Source organism: Bactrocera dorsalis, chromosome 2 (assembly GCF_023373825.1).
Source record: "Bactrocera dorsalis isolate Fly_Bdor chromosome 2, ASM2337382v1, whole genome shotgun sequence".
NCBI lineage: Eukaryota > Metazoa > Arthropoda > Insecta > Diptera > Tephritidae > Bactrocera > Bactrocera dorsalis.
Window position 1 is genome coordinate 55,556,871 of NC_064304.1, and position 26,561 is coordinate 55,583,431.

At 40.4% G+C, this 26,561-nt stretch overlaps 1 protein-coding gene and 1 long non-coding RNA gene across 2 annotated transcripts in view; one reads left to right on the top strand and one right to left on the bottom strand.

The window, feature by feature from the left end:
• Positions 1-26,561, top strand: part of LOC105233899 (uncharacterized) — a 237,791-nt gene that overhangs the window by 89,019 nt on the left and 122,211 nt on the right. The gene's annotated exons all lie outside the window — the stretch shown is intronic.
• On the bottom strand, positions 20,351-22,837 carry LOC125776388 (uncharacterized). The gene is made up of 2 exons (XR_007421658.1): positions 22,164-22,837; positions 20,351-22,104 (listed from the first exon to the last, which is right to left on the bottom strand). It is a non-coding gene; the product is annotated as an uncharacterized LOC125776388 (long non-coding RNA).

Consider the following 26,561-nt stretch of genomic DNA (forward strand, 5'->3'; position numbering starts at 1 on the left):
AACAATAATTTTAAGTTAATTTTTTTAACTTTCCATGATTTTTTCCATATCGACTTCAAGATCGTAAGTTTTGATTCTCATTAAGTCCTCTATATGCTTATTCGAAACTGAATTCCTGTATTTCGAGTGTATTTTTGACGCTGGCAGAATTAGCGTCATAGCGTACATGCTTCGACTGCATTTGCTTGCCTATATTCCGAGTATAGGCATGAAAAATTTTGAGCGGCTCTGCGATAGAGCGTAAGCGTACGTGTGAAGTTAGTTTCCACAATTGTTCTAAGAAATGCCGACCACTGGTAACATGTTAGTAATCGGCGATGCCCCCGATGCCCGCGATGCCGATACCCTCGATGCCGATGCCCACGATGCCAAAGTACCGTTACGTAGCGTGTACTCGCCGCATCGGCATCGCCGCTTGCTAACATGTTACTTTTTGAATTACTCGTGCAGGACTCTGGTATACAGTAACTAAACTTAAAATAACTTAATAACGAATAGGGTGTAACGTTAGTTGACCCAACATCCCGGACCCGTTGAAAGGATTTTCAAACACGTAAAACTGCAATTTTGTGGATTGGGCGACGAATTATACCCTTTGAAGTTCGCACATCAATCACTCTGACTCGTGCATCCTTTCCTGGGATAGCATCAATGACACGACCAATTAGCCATCGTTGCGGTGGTACATTGTCCTCATGGATAAGAACCATTGTGTTCTTACCAACATTTCCATGGTCAGTTTTCCACTTTGTTCTCGTTTGCAGATCGCTTATATAGTCGTGTGACCAACGTTTCCAAAATATTTGTTTGACGGCAGTTATTTGATTCCATCTTTTGACTTGATTGACGTTGTCAGCTACTGCTCGCTCCGGAAGACTCTTTAACGCGCTACCAGTTAAGAAGTGACCTGGAGTCAAAGCTTCGTAGTCGCTGGGGTCAGACGAAAGTGGTGATAGAGGCCGAGAATTTAGAACTGCTTCTATTTCTACCAAGGCTGTAGTGAGTTCCTCGTATGTTAACTTGGTATTCATAATGCTACGATTCAAATGCCCTTTGGCTGATTTAACTGCGGCCTCCCAAATGCCACCAAAATGAGGTGCCCTAGGAGGGATAAAATGAAAATTGATAAATTGATTGGCGCAATAATTTGTGATGACATCTTTGGTTTCAATCTTGAAAAGAAAGGCTTTCAGTTCTGAAAGTTTGCTGCAAGCTCCGACGAAATTGGTTGCATTATCAGAATAAATATCTGATGGAAGACCTCTTCTTCCAATCATTCGTTTGAGTGATGCCAAAAATGCATCTGTAGACAAGTCAGAAACGACTTCGATGTGGACAGCTTTTGTCGCGAAGCAAACAAATATGGCAACATAAACTTTATAGAGTACCTTGCCCCTGATCCGAAGATAGATGTTGACAGGTCCACAGAAATCGACGCCGCAACGAGAGAATGGGCGTGTTGGTGTTAACCGCTCAACAGGAAGATTACCCATCATATGTTGAAGCAATTTCGGTTTGTAACGCACACAATGAATACATGATCGGACAATATGTCTAGTGAGATCACGAGCATTAACGATCCAGAATTGTAAACGAATTAAAGCCACCAGCGCTTTAGGTCCGGCATGGTAGTTTTTAATATGTAGATGTCGAACATATCGCGTAACAAATCCACATTTACTTGGTAGTAAAAAAGGATGTTTCTGGCTTTCCAGAAGATTGGCCAGTTCAAGTCTACCTCCAACCTTTAGTAGTTCAAATCCTTGAGTTGTTTCCAAGAACGGATTCAAATTTCGTAGTCAAATAGCCATTTGTCATTTTATTTCGCTGCAACAATCGAATGTCTGCAGCGTAATGCTGTTGTAGAACGTTCCAAACAATGCATAGCAAAGCGCGATGTAGTTCATCAGGAGTAAGTGGTCCATCCACCACTTTCGTGTTACTTTTTTTAAGTCGAGTGTAAAAACGTAGCATCCATGAGACAATCCGCACTTCACGAGTATGTGTACTGTACCTGTCAAGCGCTTCAAGAAGATAATTATTATTTATAATTATGTTAAATACTGATTTACGCATTTCTGCATTAACAACTTCCATGTCAATGTCGTTACTTTTTCCATTAGGCCATTTTCTTTCGTCTTCGTATAGAAACTTAGGTCCATTAAACCAAATCGAAGTTGTGAGTTCTAATGGTGTGCTTCCTCTGGAAACAATGTCTGCTGGATTGCTTTTCGTTGGCACATGTTTCCAATAAGCATCCACAGTCAAATCCTGAATCTCCGATACTCTATTCCCAACAAAAGTTGAAAGTGTACTCGAATGCATTTGAAGCCAATGAAGAACTATTTGCGAATCTGTCCAAAGAAACGTATCGAAATTGTAATTAGAAAATGTAGACTTAACTTTTGCAAAAAGTCGAACCGCAGAGTTCCAATTTTGGGAGTGACTGTCGTTTAGTTGGTGCCACTCGTGATTTTGCTGTAAATAGACGAACGCTAACATTACCAAAATTGTCAACTATGCGTGTACATATTCCGCAGCCATAAGCACGTATCGAAGAATCACAAAATCCATGTATTTGTAAAAACTTCATGTTAGCAGATAAACAATACCTTGGAATTCTAACAGAAGGTAAATCCGAGAGATTGTTGACAAATGTTTGCCATGCCGATGCGATGTTTTGTGGGACCGATTCATCCCATTCTATTTTCAGCAACCACAGCTCCTGAAGTAGACTTTTTGCGGTAACGATTACTGGTGCTAGTAGTCCTAGCGGGTCAAAGAGCGATGAGGCGATGGATAGTATTGTCCTTTTAGTGATGGTTCCATTTACTGGCTGTTTTGGTAGAAATGAAAACATAAAATGATCTTTAATTTGATCCCATTTAAAGCCAAGAGCGCTGGTGACAGAAGTATCAAGATTTAAATCCTTGTCACTGTGTTCGACTCTGAAGCATTGGTGGTTGGAATGCCATTTTGACAGCTGAAATCTACCTAATTTTAGCAATTCTGTTACCTCATGTTTTATCCTTGATAGCTCCGCAAGTGAGTCAGCACCACACAGTAGATCGTCGACATAGAATGATGACTTGACGACATCTGATCCAACGACAAATTTCGACACATACTGATCCGCGAGGTAGTGTAGGCTACGCACAGCAAGATAGGGTGCGGCTCCCATTCCGTAGGTGACAGTTTTGAGCTGAAATGTCTGAATATTCTTATGAGGCGAACTTCTCCACAAAATGTACTGAAACCTCCGATGTTCCTCATTGATAAGTATCTGCCTATACATTTTAACGATGTCTGCAGTAAGTGCGAAGCAATGTAAGCGAAAACGAAGCAAGGTTATTACAAGTTCGCTTTGAATTGTAGGTCCAACCATTTGAATGTCATTAATCGACAAGATGCATCAAATACAACTCTCAATTTCGTTGTAGTGCTATTTGGTTTCAAAACGCAGTGATGAGGGATATAGTAGTAAGGTTCCTCCAAGTTTGGATTGGGCAGTGCTTCCATGTGGCCTAGACTCTCATATTCATCCATGAAGGCTACGTATTCTTTCTTGAGCAGAGGGGACTGTTGCAATCGGCGTTCTAGGGCATTAAATCGTCGCAAAGCTGTGTTATAAGATTCACCCAAGCAAGACGGGTCATCTTTGAACGGTATGTTCACTATGATTCTGCCATTGGGACTTCGAGGTACAGTGTCATTATATAACTTTTCGCAGCTGTGCTGTTCAAGTGTCCACACATTCGGCTTTGTTGCAATTTCTTCAATTTCCCACAATTTTTCCAACTTTAAATTTATAGACTCCTCACATGCAAACAAGCACTTGGCATTAAGCGCGTTAGTGTTTGCTCGATAGCGTCCCGAAACGATCCAGCCTAATAGCGTTTTCTGTAAAATCGGAAGATTATCACCAAGTTTAATTTGCCCTACAGAAAACTAAAAGCTCTCTGTCCCCAAAAGTAAATCAATTTTCCTTGATTTATTAAATTGATGATCAGCAAGTACAATGTTTGGAGGAATATGCCAAGTAGATGTATCTATCTCCGGTTCTGGATGATAGGCGATGTGCGACGTAATGCAAAAATCGAGAGGTAACTCCAAGCTTGTTGCTTGCGACTTAATATTTGTAGAAGTTTTATACTTTATATTGGTAGAGGACTTACCAATACTTTCAATCTCTATGTTGTGTTTGCTACATAGAAGCATCAGTTTTTGTGAAAATTCTTCAATTATGAAATTAACTTGTGAGCAAGAATCCAGCAAAGCACGGCCAAGATGATAGTTTCCGGAAACGTCGCGCACTAGAACCTCTGCTGTGGCGAGGATGATGTTATCAAACGATGAATTGTTCATGTGTATGAACAGCGGATGTCGAAGTAGAATTTGACGAATCTGGTGTAATCTTACGATGTAACAACGTATGGTGTTGACGATTACAAATCTTACACTTATGAGTTGATGCGCAGTTCGATAACTGATGTCCCCTTGATAAGCAGTTAATACATAGAGACATCTTTTTTGCATGGTCAAAGCGTTGCGACACACTAAGTGCCTTAAAACGGTCGCAGTTGTGTATATTATGATTGTTGCTGGAACACACCGAACAACATGAGCTAGAACAGGAAAACGAATAGCCTTTACGTAAAGGTTTTGCTTTATGCGTGTTGGCAGTGCTTTAGTGTACATATCCAACGGTGTGAGCGTTATCAATTGAGTCGAGATACTGGCAATGTCTCTCCAAAATGTGGGTGTAATTTTCCCAGCTCGGCAAAGTTTTAAAGTCCAGAGACTCCTTCCATTTGCGATTGGTTTCTTCATCTGCCTTCTGTAAAACTAAATAAATAAGCATAGCTTGTGAAATTTGGCTTTCAGTTCCCAATGACAATAACGACCCGTAAATTGCAGATGCCTTATCAATTAAACTTCTCAACTGACCGCCATTAGGCTTAGAAATAGACGAAAGCTCAAATAAAGAGGAAATGTTTTCTAAAAATATGAGAGTTGGATTGTCATATCGAGTTTTGAGTCTCTCCAATGCCTTCAAATAATTTTCATTAGAAACTTGAAAGGCGTCAATAGTTTATAATGCCGGTCCATTGAGACAGTTACGTAGATGAATAAATTTCTCTATGTTAGATAAGCTATATTCTCGATCAATAATTTGCTGAAAGGAAGTTATGAAGTTTTGGTATTCAGAGTACTTGCCGTTGAATGTAGGAAGTTTGAGTTTGGGCAGCTTCGATCCTGCCTGCATTACGCAAGTGGTGTCTGAGAGTGTGCTGCTGGAATCCTCGGTAACTTGAGACTGAATAATTATCTTTGTGGTTATATACAGCTCTTCAAGATCCATGCGACCGCAATCCTCATGATCTATCCTTTCGATTTCCGTCTGTGCAGACAACACATTTTTGAAATAAGATTCCAGAATACCAAGTCGGCATTTGTATTCGGCTGCTGAAAGTATTTGAGCACCTGGTCGTAGACTGGCCTCGACAATGTTTTTTATGCGAGAAATATTTTTCTTAATATTAGCCCGTTGTTGTTTGAGCTCTTCCAATGATATGTTTAAAATGTTCAACAATTTACGAAAAAATTCCAAATATAAATTGTACGTTTGTTAGAAAACGATATAAAGTTTGCGATATAACGACGAATGAGTATAATATAAATAGTTTTATACTTGCGATTAGATTGCTTCGAATCCAGAATTCCGCTCAAATGGTTCGTTGGGTATAAACGAATATGTTGGAAACTGCAGCAAATGCGAGTAAGCGATAGCGATGGTGTGACCAAATAAAAGCGACAAAAGAATTGCAAATGCAGCGGCAGCGATACAATGTGATGCGTGATCACATACAAGCGACGTATTAGCGTATCAGCGATATTGATAGCTAAACAGCGAACAAAGCAGCGAGCAGTAGCAGCGACAGCGAATCAAGTATTTGCCGAGCAGTGCGAGAGTAGCAGAGACGACAGGCGTTCGCAGTGGCAGCGAACAGCAACGATGGCAGAATTGACAGAAGCGACGGCGTTCAATTCTGAGCAGTGCAGAGCAGCGGTGTATAACTGGTTTAGGTCTAACAGTAAGGTATTACTGTATTTTGTATGGACTACAATGACCTGACCAAGCCTCTGCAACTGATTGCGAAGATAGGTCCAACTAAGGTGTACAATGATCCGATCCTCCAGCGAAGATGATGCATTTGATTATTATGCGCGAGCCTTACGATGACCACCAAGAGCACGAATAACGATAGACTTATGTTAGATAGCCGGGTACAAAAGTCTTTACTAAATTAAATTACACTTTTTATTTAATTTAATCGCAACTTCAAAATCAATTTAAAACACTAGCCCCACGTTGGGCGCCAAAAAATGTAGGATCAGGAAGAGTTTTTCCCAATCGCGTTAGTTCAACGAAACAGCAATGATTTAAATGAGAATTTGGGCTATGTAATTAAATTGAAAGAAGAAGTAGAAAATAGAAAACTTCTCGCCTTGGTGGTCAGCAATAGACTATATTATTTAATGTAAGTAAAATGTAATTAGGTACAATGATTAGGCTTATGCTAATATTTTCGATGGATGTCCATATGCTTACACATGCGAAAGAGTCACACAAAAGGAGTGACAAAAACTCTCGCTGTTATGTTGTTGCGAACATATGTAGACATGCATACGTGTGTATATACAAATGAGTTATGTGAGAGCATTATGCACGTACAATTTTTAATACCTTATTTTGTTAGTACAATTGAGTCTGTGCTCTTATACGAGTATATGAGTAACTAAACTTAAAATAACTTAATAACTAATAGGGTGTAACGTTAGTTGACCCAACAACATTAATTAATCGAATTGAAGCCGTTGTCAATTTACGGCCACTCACAGTACTCTCGCAAGACCCCTCAGATTTCACCGCCTTAAGTCCACGGCATTTTCTAAAAGGAGCACCCATTCTGGCCATTCCTGAGCCAGGCGTGGAGTCGCTATCCCTATTAAATCGATGGGAAAGAATTAAAATGCTCCATCATAACTTCAGCCGTCGATGGAAAGAAGAATATATAAAGGATCTCCACAAAAGATATCGTTGGAAGGCTCCTGAACAAGCGCCAAAACTTGGAGATTGCGTCCTCATCCATGATGATTGTCTTCCCCCTACCGAGTGGCGGCTTGGCCGCATAGAGAAGCTACATCACGGCTTCGACGGTCACATACGAATCGTCGATCTCCGTACGCAAAACGGAACGCTAACCAGACCGCTCGTGAAGCTGTGCTTTCTCCCAACTTCCGACGATCACGAGTCCAAAAACCTCAAAAAACAAACCGATATTGTCTCGACACAATAAGCTAATCAAATTAAAATGAGAAATACGCCAATACCAACCGTTAAAAAATAACAAACCGTCAAAAAATAACAAAGAAAACTAACAAAAAATGGCCGGTCAATACGACGACCCATTCCTGCCACATATCGTGGCACGATTGCTCTTATCTAATTGTATGACCGATTTATAATTAACAATCTCCTTTATACAAAGATTACCATGGGCGTAGATGTGCCAGTGTTAGCCACGCCAACCGTTCGGTCGGCTACCAGCGTACAACGCACCGGGCCTACCCCAGCGGCCCAAGCGGGTTGGAATGTCTATTCGGCGTCGACAACCTAGACCCCAACCACGGCGATCCACGGGTCTTAGCAGCGTCGTGGCAACGCTGCAACAGCTGCAGCAACTCCTAGAGTAATCAGTTGCATGGGGGGACCGGGATGGCTAAATGAGTCTCAGACCCCTCTACAATATTACACTCCCACACCACACACATTACATACACCACATCATCATTCCACACCACATCTTCATTTCACACCACATCATCATCACATTCCACATCACACGGACACAATACCACAACATCACGAATTCAACATACACGAAGACACCATAAAAAAAGAACAAAAGGGACCGACGGACAAGGCACCAGCCTCTTTTTGGTTTTCGATACGATACACCGTAGACGTGCTCCGTGCTCCATTTTTAATTTCGATTTTTGTTGCGCATTTTATCATTACAAGGTGAGTGCCGAGAAAACTTGTTGAATATTCAGAGTGTGTTGAAGAAAATTCAGCGAGGTCAACCTGTGGGCTTAAAAGATTTGACAAGGCATAGTAGCAAAATACAACAAACAGCAAGACAGTGGCAAGCAGCTCTACAACGAGCAAGCCGTAGGCCTAGTAAAGAAAGCATTGTGCAGTCAGTTAATGTGGTATCACAAATTATCAGCAACTCTAAACAATATTGGATTATGGATGGATGTCGAGAAGGTTGGCCATTATATACGTAGATGATTTTTTGTTAGCATCAAATAACCAAAATTGGTTAAAAACAACGAAGAAGACCCTCTCGCGACATTTGGATATGAAGGATATCGGTTACGTTAATTGTCCTTTGGGTATAGATTTTCATCACAATCTAGAGAAAGGTGAAATACTATATTGCAGAGGATATAAGCGGAATAAATAATGAAGGAATTCAGAATGTTACATTGCAATCCTTTGAGAACAGTTGACAAGACCAGATATAGCGTATGCCGTAAATTTTATGAGTCACTTTAACAGCCACTGCAGTGAAGAACATTGGAAGTAAACAAAAAGAATTTTACTTTACGTCAAGGGAACAGTACAACAGGGTTTACTGAATAAGAAGGTATGTAGGTGTAGATTTGTATGGTGTAGTCGGTGCTGATTGGAGAGCAAATTCAACAGACAGACAATCGTATTCAGGTTTTGCATTTAGGAAGCCCTTTATTTGAAAGGCGCTTTGGAAGAGGTGGGAGTTGAGTGTGCCAGCGTAAAGTTATTTAACGATAACCAGAGTGTTATGTAGCTATGTTACAACCACCTAGATGGAAAGGCACATGGTGGAACAGCAGTGTTGGTTAGAAAACGATTAAATCACCACGAATTAGAATCCCATGTTACAGCGCAGTTACAAGCTACAATAATATCTATAAACAACTAAGGAAGTTCGGGTGCAACCAAACATTTAATACGTATACTCTTGCAACTTGCAATACTCAAAACCAGAAAAATAGTTTAAGGTTTGAAATCAAGCTTATAGAATAAAGTCAGCCGGATGTTCGGAATATGTGGTACAAAGTCACCACGGAATTCGAAAATTTTTATATTTAGTATATGTGGGCTAAGGGAAGTATTGCTACGATTCAACCTTTTTTTGATATTCAGTCCTACCATTAAAAGAGAAGGACAATCCCTTTATTTTAGTTACATACATACATACATATATCACACATTGACCGACATTTACGATCAAAAGTCAACTATAGGTATCGGGGTCTAAATATTTGGTATCAAGGAGCTTGAACATTTTTTTTTTGAATTTTTTTCTTTATTTATGTACTGGAAACTGAACGAATGAAGTGGAATCTAAAATTGTACTATGTGGGAAGTGGGCGTGCTTATTGTTCGATTTCGCTCATTTTCACAACGTGACATTTAATATAAAAAGAATGCCATGTACTAAATTTTGAAAACGGATGGTCGCGTCCCGAGATATGGGATTTTACCAAAAAGTGGGCGGTGCCACGCCCGTCGTCCAATTTTCACACTGGCTCCCATAAACCTCTCATATCATCTCGAAAGTTAAATTAAAATCTTTAGCGTATTTAGTTATTGATTTATCGCGCTTTTAGTAGCTTTTAACAGAACCGTTATATGGGGAGTGAGCGGGGTTTTCCTCCGATTTTATACATTTTCTCGTCTTCGCACAGTGATCGGTCTTGTATAGAATCAGCGAACAAAAATACTTTCACTTCCTTTATAAAAGTGAAACTTTTGCCAAAGATTTTCAAAATCCCTCTCCCGTTTCCCGCTTCGCCACCCTCCGATGGTAACAAATTTTAATCAATTATATTAAATTAAAAAAGTTGATAAACGAAAAAAGGAATTTTTTGAATAAACTAAACTAAAACTAATTCAAAAGCTGATTTTAACAAAATTGATTTACTTTTGCATGATAGTGTATTTGACTTGTGATGGATCTAACCTCAAAAGTCTCTAGCAAGTCCCGATTTGTAGCGATCCGTTAGTTCTTTCGTGTATGATGGATTCAATACATCTTAACGTCCTTATTGCTTGACTCAGCAGATTCTTATGAGAGCTCTCCAATTGAAGTTGGTGCATATTGAATAACATCGGGAGCAATGTTATAACTGACGAAAGAAGAAAATACCATGAATAATTTGAAGTTAATTAGTTTGCAGGATCTAGCGCAAATCTAGTGCATTTAGGGTTTATTAAACTGATTCCTTTTGAAATTGAATTCGAACAGGACGGCAAAGGCGGGTGGAGGAACGTCTGCAGTTTTTTCAAATTTGTTTGTGCTCCTTATAATTTTGCGATTTTATTATCAGTTATACGGGAACATATGCCATGACAAATAAATTATTGTCTTCAAATTATAATTTTCAATTATGTACTAAAGGGTGATTTTTTAAGAGCTTGATAACTTTTTTTAAAAAAAAAACGCATAAAATTTGCAAAATCTCATCGGTTCTTTACTTGAAACGTTAGATTGGTTCATGACATTTACTTTTTGAAGATAATTTCATTTAAATGTTGACCGCGGCTGCGTCTTAGGTGGTCCATTCGGAAAGTCCAATTTTGGGCAACTTTTTCGAGCATTTCGGCCGGAATAGCCCGAATTTCTTCGGAAATGTTGTCTTCCAAAGCTGGAATAGTTGCTGGCTTATTTCTGTAGACTTTAGACTTGACGTAGCCCCACAAAAAATAGTCTAAAGGCGTTAAATCGCATGATCTTGGTGGCCAACTTATGGGTCCATTTCTTGAGATGAATTGTTGTCCGAAGTTTTCCCTCAAAATGGCCATAGAATCGCGAGCTGTGTGGCATGTAGCGCCATCTTGTTGAAACCACATGTCAACCAAGTTCAGTTCTTCCATTTTTGGCAACAAAAAGTTTGTTAGCATCGAACGATAGCGATCGCCATTCACCGTAACGTTGCGTCCAACAGCATCTTTGAAAAAATACGGTCCAATGATTCCACCAGCGTACAAACCACACCAAACAGTGCATTTTTCGGGATGCATGGGCAGTTCTTGAACGGCTTCTGGTTGCTCTTCACCCCAAATGCGGCAATTTTGCTTATTTACGTAGCCATTCAACCAGAAATGAGCCTCATCGCTGAACAAAATTTGTCGATAAAAAACATTTCGAACCGAACACTGATTTTGGTAATAAAATTCAATGATTTGCAAGCGTTGCTCGTTAGTAAGTCTATTCATGATGAAATGTCAAAGCATACTGAGCATCTTTCTCTTTGACACCATGTCTGAAATCCCACGTGATCTGTCAAATACTAATGCATGAAAATCCTAACCTCAAAAAAATCACCCGTTATATTAGCTCTGACCAGAATTGCCATCAAAGCCACATATTTCTATTGATGATAGGTAATTAGAGGACTCATTCCGTGCATTAATTACATTTGTGACCCAATGTGGTCCAATAATTTTTTTTATGTCAACTTCAACATCAGATTCTGAGACGTTTATTTGCACAGGATAACTGGTTTCCCTTCCTTTAAAATGTTATCATAGCATGGTAAAAAGTTAATATCAAGTTTTTTCTTAACGAAGCTTCAAATAAGTTAATAATGAAGCTTTATTAAATCTGCTTATGTACGTATGAAGCAAACATTTGATAAAAGTGAAAAAAGGATAAAATGAAAACCAAAACTCAAATATTTATATACAGTTTGTGAAGTAATTCTTTGCAAAATGGAAAACGTCATTGAAATAAATTTTCAAGTTTAATTTTTTTAACAAAAAAAGGATTTATTTCAGTTTTTCTCTTAAATTATAATAAGAGTGATTACTAGCTACAATTATGATTAAAATAATAACATATTGGGTTGTCAAAAAAGTCTTGCGGTATTTTTATTGAATTTTTTTTTATTGAAATTTAAAGGAATTTTTGATGATTCATGCCCATCTCTTGACCGATGCTACGGCTGCTACTAAGCCGGTCTCTTTCGACCAATTCAGCGATCTTATCGCAATTTTCGACGACAGGTCTTCCGGAGCGTGGCGCATCTTCGACCACCTCTACACCAGAACGAAAACGTTGAAACCATCGTTGTGCGATGGAAATGGAAACTGTATCGGGTCCATAAACTGCACAAACTTTATTGGCGGCTTGAGATGCATTTTTGCCGTTATCGTAGTAGTAATGTAAAATATGCCGTATTTTCTCTTTATTTTGCTCCATGTTTGCGACGCTATAACTCACGAACGACTTAAAAGAAACGACAATCAATCAAACACGTGTTAGCGCGTGAAATGAGCTTTTCAAAAAGGTATAGCATGACCCGATGCGACGAATAAAACTAGAACTACGCGCTTTCAGCGCCAACTAGCGAAAAAACCACAAGAGTTTTTTGACAACCCAATATTTCAGCATAAAACATAACAAGAAAACAACAAAAACAAAAAGTGTGCAAATATTAGGCTGTCAATTAATTCTTTGCAAAATGCAAACAGAAGCTTAAGTGAGACACAAAACAAAGCAACAGTAAATCAAATTCCAGAGAAATCAACACGTGCGTCTGGAATATGTTCTTATGTCTCGTTTTATTGCGGTTTTAACAAGTGCACAAGTGTTCGCAATATGGTATTTAAACAATGCCTGGTAAACGAGTTGATGAAAATGTAATACTAACTATGTTCGGACCGACATTAAAAACATTTTGAAAACACATTTGTATGTTGTGGAACGTAAGTCGTTCGGACCGACAATGTGTGTTTTCGATGAGTTTTCACTGACAACTATCAATACGGGGATTCTCTTACTTTTGCAATGACACAAAATGCAAAAATCCTATACCGAAATATGCAAGGCCAAGAGAGTACCCATTGCAGAATCTAGTGATATATGACGGCACGAAAATAAACATGGGTTTTGGTCTGACATATTTTACAGCCATTGCAAATAAATTTTTGCTTATGTTTGTTGTGCCGTTGCAATAAGAAGAAAATTCTGCAATTGGTGCACCGTGCAAGGTTTTTGCAAGAACAAGAGAATCCCCTTAACAGTGAGCAGCTGTATTTGTATATGGAATGTTAACAAATATCAAGTGACAATTTAGGGCCGGCAAAATATGTCTTCCAAAAAAATCGATTCAACTAGAGCAGGCACCGCACAAGTAGTTTTCAGCGAAAACTGTGTTTTCGTTTGACAGATTTTACGTGGACGAAAACACAAGTTTTCGTGCGAAAACCAGTTTTTCCCACGAAAACATGTTTTCAGTGTCGGTCCGAACATAGTATAATACAACGTCCGGTGTGTTTTACGTGGGTACTTGCTGACGACAACCTTACTCCACGTCGCTCAAAAGCACAGCGGATCAAATCAATGCGTTGATCAGCGCCCTGAGAATGCTAAGCATTTTCAGTACCAATTGGCAGTGTGGAATGGACACAGTAACCACCTTGGTCAGGTTCGAGGCCCATCTAAAACCTCTGCCGTGCTTTGGGTCCGGCACCCTGTTGTAATGCAACTCCACATTCAACTGACAAAGTCAGTTCTTCCCGCGATTTGGGTTTCAACCACAACCACCACGATACTCCCCGAGGGGGCAGTCCGCGTGAGCAGGTTGGTGTTACCTCCAAGGGCTCCTGCTCCCCGTGGTACCAGAATTAAGTCTCCGGTCAGACTTCGTAGCCGAAATTACTACCAGTTGAGCTTCCATACTGCTCTGGACTGGTGGTCAGGGGTTGGACCCTATACATACATCACTTACACACACCAATCATACAAAAAACTAAAAACCCTAACTTCCAGCTAACCGCCTTCGCCGCTTAAATAATTCACGCGCAAACAACCCTAACTGTTCGGTATTCCGACTAGTGGAGATCACACCACTAACATCTAATCGTCCATCAGTCCAGCTAATCCTCATACCACCCAGATCCCTAATGTCCGAGTACATCGGGCACTCCGCAATTAAATGCGATCAATTTTCTAACCCCGCCCCACAAAAACACCCTGACGTATCTGATAGGTGCCTCTGATGCAAAAATGCATTCAGAGGCCCATGCCCCGTAAGCAGAAAACCCAGAATCAGACAAAATCTGAAGTCTGGGTTATCCTCAACGAACCCAACGTCCCGAAAGTACTCGTACGTCACTCGGCCGTTAGGACTATTGTCCCAACGTTGTTGTCACCTACACCTAACCCTGTCATCTAGAAGCCTCTTGTCCCTAGATATCCTTTCTCCTCCACATCATCGTCAAAAATCCAGTCATTCCGCAGCAATGACACACTTAAGCCCCTTCTTAACCTGAATGCAACAGCACGTTGTATGGCAATCAGGTCAAGAGAGGGTGCACCTAACAAAACCTGCATCGCATCCGTTGAGACGGTGCGACATACAGGCAAGCAAGCAAGCATCATACAACGCTGTATTGAGAGGAGCTTTTGAGAGCCCAAGACCGTCGTGGCTGCCTCCTACCATCCAGGGGCTCCATATGTGGCAGAGGCCACAAACAAGCCACGATATATGGTGCGGACAGCACGACGTCCGAGACCCCAATCGCTCCTCAAAATACGTCGTATTTTGCCTGCAGTCGCTCCTTTACATTCGCAAAGTGTGGAGTAAAATACATCCTTTCACTTATGGTCAACCCCAGATACTTGACTTGCGTCACATATCTGATGCTGACCCCGTTCACACGGACAATCGGTGGACGAACCGGTGACAATCTACCTTTCAGCAGCATTGCCACCGTTTTGCCCATCGATATGTCAACCCCCACACCTAAACCCCAAGAATTAACGGTCTCTAAGAGATTTCCTCCCGCCCGTTCTAATTCCGCTCTCGAGCGACCTTCAACCATAAGAAGAAGGTCGTCCGCATACGAACAACATTTACAGAGTGGCTCGAGCTGCCCAAGCAGAGTGTCCATCATAAGGTTCCAAATATATGGACCACAGATGAAACCCTGCGGGCAGCCTCGAACAACTCCAATCTCCAAACTCCCATTCATACCGACAAGAGAGGCCTTTCTGTCCGAAAAATAACTCCGCCGAAGAGTAATTTCCGGACAGCCAAGCTCCTCCTGCCGTTGCAACACCCGATCCCAGCTTAGGTAGTCAAATGCCCCGTGATGTCAACAAATATGCCAAAGACATACTTGTTGACATTATCCCTAACGACATTCTGTTCAAAAAACCACGCATCCTTTATACTGCGTCCTTTCCTGAACCCAAACTGCCTATCCGACAACATTCCGCGCGTTAGCTCCTGAAGCCGTTCCACCATGACCCTTTCCTGCACTTCTCCAAGTACTGGAAGGATACTGATGCTCCGATAAGATCGAGGATCGCTCCTGACCTTATCAGGGGACTTCAGGAGAGGAACAACCCTAGCCCTTTTCCAATCGCGTGGAAAGTATCCCTCCCAGACGCACTTATTTTAAATGACCTCCAGGTATTCCGGAATGAACTTCCATAAGCTTTTACACATCTCTCCGTTCAAACCATCAAAACCTGGGGACCGTTTAGACCTAACCAGGCCAAAGGCGTACCCAAACTCCCTATCATCTAATGGAGGGACGGGCACCTCTTGTGCTTGAGGTACCTGCACCTCCGACCTAGGAAAGAACCTAACAGAACCCCCGCACACTCTCTCCACGACGGTAACAAAGTGTCACCGACGCGAAGAGAGGTGATATCCTCCCTCATACGACCCCTGCAGATCCTATAGACCTGACCCCGGGGGTCGTTCCTATTTTCCCTAACGAAGCTCCACCACTCATCTTCCTTAACTTTCACCAACATCTCCTTGTATTCCCTATCCGCACAACTAAATTCATGCCTAAGCTGGGACAGCCTATCTGAATTGGACCACCGGGCGCGTTGAAACTCTCGCCTCAATCGCCTGACAGTCCTCCTCTTCAGCGTTAACTCATGCGTCCACCATTTAATTTTACTAGCCTTGGAACACTCATACCTACCAAAAACCCTATCTTTTACCCCCCAAACAACCTCATAGAGACTAGCAATTTACTCGTCGACCCCCAACTCCTCGAACCTAAGCGGTATACTAAGTACCGCTTCCTTAACCGAGAGTCCATATTGGTTCCAATCAGTACCAGCGGTACGCCATCGCCGCAATGAACTCTCATAAGGTGAGGGAGGGGAGGGAAGGGATCGAGGGGTAACCACAATTTGAAGCAAATTATGGTCACTCAATGCCCACCCTCCCCTTACCTCCCATCTAACACTAAAAGCCCTACTTGCTGCCTCATTCATAAGCGTCACGTCAATGTCGCTCACGCCCCCAGGCCCATCGAACGTATACCATTCGCTCGGCTCATTCAAAATGTGGAGGCTATTAGCCACCACACATTCGCTTAATGCCTCGCCTCGACTGTGGCTTTAGTATCCAGACGAATGCCGGGATACCTTACTAAACCAAATCGAGGACGAGGCATTCGCATGCAACCCTAGGATAAATGGGCTACTACTCGCAAGTAGTAGTAGCTTAACCATGTAGCCCAGGTAGGGCTCTAGGGGTTCGCTATATTTGCTATACAAGCTAGCGACAAACATCCTACCGAACTCCCCTTCTACCGTTACACATATACCCAGTTGTGAAGAATCCACAACTTCGCAATGGTAGCGTGGATTATTCACAACTATTGCGGCGTTAGCTCTAAGGTCAGTGAAGACCCTAAAACTCCTAGGAAGACCCCTAACCACACCATTGGTGGCTTAGGGCTCCTGGAGTATAGCAATACCGCACCCACCCTCTACCATACAACCCCCCAACTCGCACATTACGGCATAAGAGCCCTGATAGTTGAGCTGGATAATCCCACCCATCAGCGCTCAACAATGCCACAATATATAGGGCAGACAGCTGACATCATTAGATGCCCAGCTGGCCTACCCTTAAACTCACAGTTGCGACAATGTGGTGCATTGACGCAACTGGCAGCTTTGTGGCCTTCCTGACCGTACCTCCGGCAGACATCTGATCTAGCCCTACATCAAATCCCATACAGTGGAAGCATTCAGCGACGGGGCTATCCGGTCGCACCCTGAAGGAGAACCACTTTATGTAGCACCGACCAGCCCCCAAGAGGGCGGACATCAATTTGCCCGTACCCTCAAGGACGACATTGGTGCTACCGTCAGCGGCCACCTTCCAGGGACGATTGACCATCCTCACGTCAGTCCTCAGGGATGCCGGGCTGAAGTCCTGGAGGTTCAGCCGGAGTAGTTCCTCCATGAATTCTTCATGGGGGATCTCCGTGTGGACCCCCTGGACTACCACCCGACGACCCAACTTCCGGTTGACAGAGACGTCCAACCCCATCTCCCCGAATTTTTTGTTATTCGCCACTCTTTCCCTCTCTAAGACGGAGGGAGTGCGAATAACCGCCTTACCACCCTTGAAAGGCCTAACCTCGTGGATCCTCACGCCAAGTGAGGGACCCACCTCCTTCACCACCTTCTGAATTACCTCTTTAGAGGAAGTTGCAGGCCCCTTACTCCTCACAACAACCGACTAAGTCTCCTGCGCCTCCAGCACCTGTGCTGGAAGCTATTGCACCGGTGCCGACGGAGCCGGCATTGACTTGCTCGGCGTCGAGGAGTGTCCCCCGCAACTTCCCTTAAGGGCATCGACTTGACCACGAAGATGGGCATTCTCGGTTATCACCGTCATTAAGAGCGCCTCATACTTTGAGGCAAGCTCCAACAGCCCCTTCGCAGTCCCTGCCTCAAAATTCCTTGACTCGAACAAACTCGCTCGTTCAGCTCCCCGGTAATCCTTTTAGCAGCCGCAACATGGCTGACTGCCCCACCCCCAACAACTACAGGTCCCCCCGAAATCTCCCGCTTCCCCTCTTTTTTGGTACTCGAGACACGAATGCCCGCTTTCATAGCGCCCTCTTTCCCAACACCTTTACCCGTGCTAGCCAGGTTGGCTTTCCCTGCGGCGGCCACGCTACCACTACCGCTCCTTCCCTCATTACGCGACGACCCCGGACGCGCAACCGCTTCCTCGGTGGTGGCCACGATAGCACTCCCACCACAACACCCGCTCACTCCCTCATTTCCCCCAACGTTACGCGGCGACCCCGCACGCGTAACCGCCTTCTCAGCGGAGGCCACATTGGCACTCCCGCTACAACTATCGCTCCCTCCCTCGCTTCTGTCCTCTTTACGCAGCGACCCCAACCGCGCCTTGCTCCTCGATGGAGTTCTTACCGCTCCTGTCGTTTCACCCTCGCCGCCCGACGTGGAATCATCCACGACTGTCGTCCTCCTCTTCCGTCCCGTAGGCATCTCACTTCCCGACTAACCTCTCAGTAGAACTGATCCGCTGGCGTACCACTAGCGCAGAAGGCTCACGGACAGAAAGATACTGGAGCAGCTGCTCTCCATTTGTTTGCGTCTGAACGCGCTGAAAAATGCGACACGCGCGCAGGCCCTCTCAGTAACAGCGACCATCCAAGCGGTCGATTATCGCGTGCTCGCAGTGGAACAGCCCACAACCCCAACCAGTGGTCGGATAAAGGCCACTCAATGGGCCGCCGGACGGACAATGTCCCCGTAACGGTCCGGAGTCGACCGATGTGGCACTGCACCGAATCCCACCGTGGGCTAAACGGTAGCGCTGTTACGACCATTGGTCCACACAGGCGTCGCAATTCCAACGCAGGACAGACACTTGCACCCTTAGGGCAGTCCTGTCCAGACCCACCTGACACTGAGCCAACTAACCGCTAGATGCTCAGCACAGAACTACTGACAGGCAGTCCAGTCAGCAAGAATGCCAACAGCACGGAGCTACACTGAAACCGTGCGAAGCTTTCGCCAATAATAACAACGTGGATGATCACGTTGTCCGTATACAACTTAATAATAATAATATAACTTACCGCTATATTACTTGCTGTCCGTACACAAAAATGCACAAAAAGGCACAAAAATGTGTAACCGCTCGAAAACACTCGCGGTCAATAACCCACGCACTCGGAAATCGCACAAACAATTTCACTGAAACCGCTACGCACATGCGCCAGGCAATAACGGCGCCAACTAAATCGCGTAAACAAATGACCGCACAAAAGAGAATCGAAAAATCACCGAAAAATACACTACCAAATCACAACGATGCGCACGCACGTTTATCCGCGTCGACAGTTAACTAACGAATGATAGTACAGGTATCCCTCGAATAGCACGGTACTTGAGTTGCACGAAATCTCGAATAGCACGGTGAAAAATTGCGACAACCCTCGAATAACACGGGGTTCGAATTACACGAAGCCGCGAAAATTCCTTTTAAAAATTGAAATTTAAGGATCCTCTACCTCTTCAAGGAAAAAGAAATCAATCTTTGGAGAGTGACAGTGGTTGAACATATGTAATTTAAAAATTATTGCGTTTATAAAGTTTTACCTTTTAAATTTCAAATAACACGATTTCGAATAACACGGAACCAATTAACCGTGTTATTCGAGGGATACCTGTATAATACAGTTGGTTTACTACATCTATTATATTAGGCGTGTTTTATTTGACCAGCAAATTAAGCTATTAGCTTATTTTGTATGGAAGACTTAGCCAACATAATTGTGTTGGCTTGTCATAAGCTATCATAGCTTGTATATTGGGCTAGAGGCGTTGCATGTTAAAATGCTTTTTTCATTCACAATAGCTATGATTTTTCCCAAAAAAAAAATAGTTGGCAATAGCGAAAACCCCCATTTTGACGGATAAAAATGTAAACAAATGGGAAATATATAAATGAAAAGTATAGAAGTGCACAAAATAGAAAATTTTATAAAAGATGCGGTAAGGAGGGATTTTAAATTAAAATTAAGACAAAATTAAATTTGTGTGTTTTAAAGTTGCTTGGTACTATGTACACAAATTCAAATGTTGAAGAGGATAAGAAAATATTGACCAATCAAGTTCGTCATCGGAGGATTCAGTACAAGAGCAGATAGGTCATCCAAAATGCTCTAATTTTGTAGACACCATTGATAATTTTGAAGATGAGGATTTCAAATTTCACTTTCGTTTGAGCCGCGCCACTTTAGATTACTTAATAGATATGCTTTGTTTTTTTTATTAGACTTTTTTGTATAAGTATTTTTTGCAGGAAGATATGAAGAAAGTGAACAAACCCGTTTTGCTACGAAGTCCGGAAAAGCCAAAATACCTGCTAAAACAGTGATGTATGTAACTACATGCATGTATGGTATTTACGTAACACAATTACCTACAGCAGTGGTCGGCATTTCATAGCAAAATTTTGCAAACTAACTTCACACGTACGCTTACGCTCTATCGTTCAGTCGTTGTCGAGCCATCAACGAATTAACATCACGCAAGACCATAGCGCAAAACGAAATATGCCCTGCGAGAAATATTTTATGATTCTAAATGCCTTTGATGCCATGCAATGCCTTTTATGTTCCAAGTCTTTTACAGATAATAGGGAATATATCCTCAAAAGACAATTTGTTAATTTTCATAATACTATTAATTAATAATTAAAATTGCTTAATTTTAATTCCAATTTCTCACTGGGCTACTTTATTTTCGTGCTCACTAACACAGTGACAGATCCTCTCATGCCGACCACTGACCTACAGACAACTAGCCGTATTGTTTGGTGTAACGAAGTCCACAGCATGGGCGATTGTTCTTCGGGTTGTCGCGTGGGTTATCTCAATAGGCCATGAGTTTGTTAAGTGGCCAACTGGATATGCGTTGGAAGAAACAACTCGCAAGTTTTTACAAAGGAAACAAATATCAGGTGTTATTGGTGCTATTGATTGAATATATAGTGTTGTTCTACAAGCCATTGTCGATGCTGATAAAAAATTTATTGATATTGATAGTGGTGTACCCGGATCATATCATGACTCTAGAGTGCTAAAAAGGTCAGCATTTTATATAAAAGCGGAAAGTAATATGGAAAGTTATTGCCAAATTCTACTTTTATTCTCGGGGACTCGGCATACCCTTGCAGAAATTACCTCATACCGGTGTTTAAAGATTATGGTTCGTTAACGCCTAATCAAATCAGCTTTAACAAAACGCATTCTTCAGCAAGAATAGTTGTTGAAAATGCATTTGGAGCACTGAAAGGACGTTTCCGAAGGCTTCTTAAATTTATTTCTTAATTTTTTTAATTTTAAAATGCACTTTTAGAGCAACATTTTCCATTTTCAATCTCAAATAATAAAGTTATTTATATATAGTTGCAAGTGCATGCATTATGCACAAACGACGATACATTTATTGACCATCAAATTGAAAGTGCCGAACCGGAGCCAGAACCTGCTAATGAACTGGCGAGAGAAGCATGTGGGGATCGCCGGAATCAGTTGCTTACAATTTTAACACGAAGAAATGAATAAATTTTAATTTTTTAATTTTAAAATGCACTTTTAGAGCAACATTTTCCATTTTCAATCTCAAATAATGAAATTATTTATAATTTTACGACATATTTGTTTTATATAAACACGTACATATACGTATGCATTTGTTCAAGATTTGTATGTAAAAAATGTTCATTTTATGATAAGCTTGATTATATATTTCCATTAAATAAAAAAACATATATTCGTTATGAAACCAAGTAGCTTTTCTATTTTGTATTCATAAAATACTGCTGTAAAATTTTCAATTTTTCCTCTTCTATTTTCAGTTTTTTTTGTTCGATTTCTGAATATCTCGTTTTTCGGCCAAATCCTGCATTTGTTTTTCTATGTTCGCGTAAAAATTCGCCTGTTCTTCAGCACTTTTTCTTTTTAGTCCGATTTTTTTTTATCAAAATATCGTTCTCTAGCGCTTTTACGATAACGACGATTTGGAACAGGATTTGCTGCGTTCGGTTCTTGTGGATACACTGCATTTGGGATGCACATGCTACGGCTTAGTGCAGACCGGCTCTGCCTAGAAATACTTGACATATCGTCGAGCATTGGTTCAAAATCAGTTGAACCTGTTAACAACTCCTTACCTGTTTAAAAATATAAAAAAGCGAATGCAATTCGTAATTAACATTAAATTTTAACTAACCACTAGACTCAACCAATGCCTCTTAAGGATCTGTTCTAACGGGGCATCTCGACAGAATAAAATCTATGCCTTACTAACTGTATTGCCGTGCCTATTGCCAGTGGAGACTCCATATTGCTTATTGCTTACAATATATGGTAAACTAATTAGTTTGTAAGCAATAAGCTGTCACTTCAGCAGTTTGACAGCGCAGTTTTCATTTCTATGAAAATTTCTAAGACATTACACATATGCCGACGGCATTTTCATTTCGGTAATATGAAATTTAGAAGAGCGAATAAAATAAAGTACATTTTCAAAATACCATTTTTTTAAAAAAATGAATATATAGTTTAATATTGTTAATTTACAGAATAATTATGCAAATTGGGTTGGGAATGAGCAAAGTCTTAAATTTAATAAACTTATACAACCATAAATCAAAATATGTTATTATATATTTAGTAGTCCAAAAATATGAATTCTTATTTTCCCAGAAATACATTTGTAAAAAAGGGATCTTTATCCGTTTCCTATTATCTTATTTTTCCCAGAAATACATTTGTAAACAAAAGGATCGTAATCCTTTTTTTATTTTCCTCATAGAAGATTTAAACAGTTCAAGAGCTCAAAACATGCGCTACATCAGCTACCTACCCGACGGCATTTCGCAATGTGATAAAATAAGTTTTTCAAGAGCATGCGCTACATCACCTCGAACCTACCTACCCTGCGCCTTTGCGCAAATGATTATGTTATGATAACAAATGCTCACATACAGATTTGGCATAGCCCACTCACATAGACATAGATTTTATCCTGTCGAGATGCCCCGTAATGTTTATGGTGTGGTTGATGGACACCAAGCAACTTTCGACAGAAATTTCGACCATTTCGCGCATACCTTCGCATTTTTTATACAAGTGCAGCCGCATTAATTGTTGTATCCTGTGGAAACAAATGTAATAAATTTTTACAAAATAACTTTAAAATATTCTTAGTGTAAATCCTTGACATATCATGCCCTCCAAGACGTTTTCATAAGCGAACTCTTTCTTCCGCGCACGCAGGAACTCATCCTTCCTCTCATTGTAGCACTTCAAAAATAGAAGTGTCTCGGCCTTCGTCCAAACTATTCCTTTGCTGTAAATAAACAAAATAAATAATTATTTAGTTTGTGAAAAGTTTGTTTACAAATTTAAAAATTCAAATTTACCTTTTCTCCATGTCAAGCATTTCGTTGCAATAAATTGAATATCAGCTGATTGTTATTGCCCGCGTTGCCAACATAATGCATATTTAAGTGAAAATGTGAAATAAGCTAAATGCGATTAATTTGTCCGTGATTTAGCTATTAGCTTGTGGTGGTCAAATAAAATACAGCTAATATCATAAATCGAGCAGAAAAAGAAAATCGCTGCATTTAAACAATTTTAAAAACGATTGGTGATAATCTGCAAACTGCACTAAGGCAATTGGCATTGAAACTGAAAAATTACTGCAATACAAAGTTAGCCACAAGACCATAAAAAGACCATAAAAAAAGTTCTCAACACTCACAAGTACTCATCACACGTAGCCAGAAAGAAACCTATACTTTCTGTGATCAACATCAATAGGCGGCTAAAGTTTTCTATTGCCAATGTTAACAGCCGGTGAAGTACTGGAATGACGTTATTTGTTGTGATGAAACTAAGACAATGTTGTACTATCATGATGGACCCATCAAAGTCTGGAAAAAGCACAAAACAGCCTTAAAACAAAAAAATATCTTACCAACAGTAAAGTTTGGCAAACTTTCTGTAATGGTTTGGCGATGTATTTCATCCAAAGGCATTGGAGAGCTTCGGATATTTAATGATGTAATGAACAAAGAATTTTATTTGGACATTTTAAAAAATGAATTAACAAAAAGCGTTCTGGATTTTGGGTTCGATAGCCTATATAATCCAAATAAACTGCAATATAAACTTTATCAGGACAATGACCCCAAACAGAAATCGCTCTTTTGCAGGGTGCTGTATAACTGCAGCAAAGTGATCGACAATCCTGCCCATAGTCCTGACCTAAACCATATAGAAAATTTGTGGTCTTTATTAAAGAAGAAGGTGTCTAAACAGGGACCAATAAATAAAAACGCCTTAATAAAAGCAATTAAAAAGGAATGGACGAAAATACCGGACTATTACGACATAAATGATCTTATACCTTCCATGCCTCGTGCCATGAATGCAGTCTTGGATGCCAAGGGACGCCACACCAAATATTAGAACCATAAATGTTATGTTTATAAGTTTTCGTTATAAGTTCAACCAATGTTTACATTTGGCAAAGAATTAATTACAACCTAATATTTGCACACTTTTTGTTTTTGTTATGTTTTATGCTGAAATATGTTTTTTTGTAATTATAATTGTAACTAATAATCAGTCTTACTATAATTTAAAAGAAAAAACTGAAATAAATCCATTTTTTCTTAAGAAAAATAAACTTGAAAATTTATTTCAATGATGTTTTCCATTTTGCAAAGAATTACTGACAAACTGTATATGTATGATGAAAAAAAAGCTATTCAATATGTACGATTATACATACATAACACACAAAAAATCGCATGCCTGGTAGAATAACATGAATAACGAGGAAAGTTGCAAAAAGTTGAAATCAAAAGCATAAACATAGAAAACATTAACTAATATAAACAAACCTGATTAATTTGAGGGCGGGACAGGGATCACAACTTTTTTTTATACCTGAAATCGATGTATGAAGAAAAACATATCAGTCAAAAAGGCACTTATACAACAATTGTTTTAAAATAATAAAACAACATATTATTAAATGGATTAAACACGATTTTATATTGCAATTTTATTTATTATAAGAGATAATTTTTTAGCTATTTTCACTGCACACTCCGCGTGTTTCTATTGTCTCATTTCTCTCGCTTTTCGTAGCCCCTACGAATGGGATAGAGCAAAAATGTATTTACCGTTAGTTTTATTGGTGCTTTAAGAAATAGCTTTGAAACAAACAGTGGTAAATTTCAAACTTTTAATTGATTATTTTTGGCCTATGAAATCGGCCAGTGTGCGTCGGCTGAAGTTCCAGTAAGATTTAAACCATAAAACCGATTTGGATGTGTGGCATTCAACTATGGGGTATGACCTGTGCAACTAATCAATACATAGTATAAAAGAAAGTCGATTTTTCTGTCCCTATGTCCATTTTTTAATAAATAGAATGATTGAATGTACGTATATGTATAATAACATCCATTAAATAGTGGAGAAATACAGTTGTTTTTGAATTTAGTCTATATGGCCAATAATATTTAATAATCTAATATTTTCGAAGAAATTACAGATTAAAAAATTGCAGGACGTACCGTTTACGGCGGTACAGGGCGGCCGGGGCGGTGGGAGCGTGCATTAATAGCCCGTTGGAGGCCGCGGTTCTCTCTATAGCACTTGTACGTGAATAGTTGTTATGGAATTAAAAACAACTCCATAGCTCCCACAATCACTAAACATTAATCCTATTCAAAATATCTGAAACTTTTTGGAACCCCGTATTCGAAAACATCGAATTTCATCACAGTAAGGCCAAACAACTGGATCTTCGACTTAGTGGGTCAAAATATCCGGAAATAATACTAGAAATCGAGTGGGGAGAATGTGTCGACGTCTAGGGACAATAATTGCAACAAAATGTAGGCCAAAAACCGCCAAAATTATGTAATTACTTTTGAATTATATAAATAATCATTGGTGTCTTTTATTTGTGTAAACAAAAAATATTTTAATATGCTATATTTAATGTTCAATATACATCTTTTGAAATGGCTAGAAAAAAAACTAAAAATTTATTCATTTTATAACAAATAAACGTGTCGTAATTTAATACAACTAGGTGCATGCAAACTTTATTGGTTCACTGTATGTATACAAACACGCCTAAAAAAAGAGAGGGCGTAAGCTTGTCTACAGAGAACGTTTATCATAGAGAAGGTTCACGGCGCGGAGAACGTAAAAATATTTTTGGCTAACTCGGTCGAGAGGAGAGAGTTTCACCACTGCCAGCTCGGCAGGAGAAATCTTAACAGTTGCGCTTGAGTAGAACTGAGCATTCAATGAAAATTATGCTCAGAATTATATATTGCTGTTACAGACGTATGTATATCAGCACTTTTGCATATATGTTCCCAGCTAGAACAGTGACGGTAACGTTACTTAGTGACATGCCGGTAACGCGTGCCAGTTTAATTGTCACTTTTTCCTATCACGTTCTTAAGGGCGAATCAAAAAAGCTCCCAAAACTTTTGTATACATGTGATTTTTTATCACCTTCTCACTCGCATATTTTTTGCTGTAATAAAACTATATCCTTCTTTCTCACACTTTCATTAAATTTGGGACA